Source organism: Arachis hypogaea, chromosome 18 (assembly GCF_003086295.3).
Source record: "Arachis hypogaea cultivar Tifrunner chromosome 18, arahy.Tifrunner.gnm2.J5K5, whole genome shotgun sequence".
NCBI lineage: Eukaryota > Viridiplantae > Streptophyta > Magnoliopsida > Fabales > Fabaceae > Arachis > Arachis hypogaea.
This window is the reverse complement of record NC_092053.1, coordinates 114,269,870-114,271,149: the sequence shown is the minus strand read 5'-3', so window position 1 is coordinate 114,271,149 and position 1,280 is coordinate 114,269,870. Positions and strand designations below refer to the sequence as shown.

Below are 1,280 nucleotides of genomic sequence, written 5' to 3'. Positions count from 1 at the left end.
CTTCTCCTCTCCTCACAGGTTCGGCCATGGCGCTTATGTCAATGGCCTTGCACTCTCCTTTTGGATTTTCTTCTGTATTGCTTGGGAGAGTACTAGGAGGGATTTCAGTGATCCTTTTACTCAGCTGGCCTACTTGTGCTTCTAGATTTCTAATGGAAGACCTTGTTTCATTCATGAAACTTACAGTGGCCTTAGATAGATCAGAGACTAGATTTGCTAAATTAGAAGCATTTTGTTCAGAGTTCTCTGTCTGTTGCTGAGTTGATGATGGAAAAGGTTTGCTATTGCTAAACCTGTTTCTTCCACCATTATTAAAGCCTTGTTGAGGCTTTTGATCCTTCCATGAGAAATTTGGATGATTTCTCCATGTTGAGTTATAGGTGTTTCCATAAGGTTCACCTAAGTAATTTACCTCTGCTATTGCAGGGTTCTCAGGATCATAGGCTTCTTCTTTAGAAGATGCCTCTTGAGTACTGTTGGATGCAGCTTGCATTCCATGCAGACTCTGAGAGATCATATTGACTTGCTGAGTCAATATTTTATTCTGAGCCAATATGGCATTCAGAGTATCAACTTCAAGAACTCCCTTCTTCATAGGCGTCCCATTATTCACAGGATTCCTTTCAGAAGTGTACATGAACTGGTTATTAGCAACCATGTCAATGAGTTCTTGAGCTTCTGCAGGCGTTTTCTTTAGGTGAATGGATCCACCTGCAGAAGTGTCCAGTGACATCTTTGATAGCTCAGATAAACCATCATAGAATATATCCAGGATGGTCCATTCTGAAAGCATGTCAGAAGGACACTTTTTGGTCAACTGTTTGTATCTTTTCCAAGCTTCATAGAGAGATTCACCTTCTTTCTGTCTGAAGGTTTAAACATCAGCTCTAAGCTTGCTCAGCTTTTGAGGAGGAAAGTACTTGGCTAAGAAAGCCGTGACCAGCTTATCCCAAGAGTTCAGGCTGTCTTTAGGTTGAGAATCCAACCATAATCTAGCTCTGTCTCTTACAGCAAAAGGGAAAAGCATGAGCCTGTAGACTTCAGGATCTATTCCATTAGTCTTAACAGTATCACATATCTGCAAGAATTCAGTTAAGAACTGAAAAGGATCTTCAGATGGAAGTCCATGAAACTTGCAGTTCTGCTGCATCAGAGAAACTAATTGAGGTTTCAGCTCAAAGTTGTTTGCTCTAATGGCAGGAATGGAGATGCTTCTTCCATGTAAATTGGAATTAAGTACAGTAAAGTCACCAAGCATCCTCCTTGCATTATTATTATTT

At 40.5% G+C, this 1,280-nt stretch overlaps 1 non-coding gene across 1 annotated transcript; it reads left to right on the top strand.

Annotated features, from left to right (window-relative positions):
- Positions 1 to 787: 787 nt before the first annotated feature.
- LOC112774347 (small nucleolar RNA R71) lies at positions 788 to 895 on the top strand. The gene has a single exon (XR_003188841.1). It is a non-coding gene; the product is annotated as a small nucleolar RNA R71 (small nucleolar RNA).
- Positions 896 to 1,280: the final 385 nt, after the last annotated feature.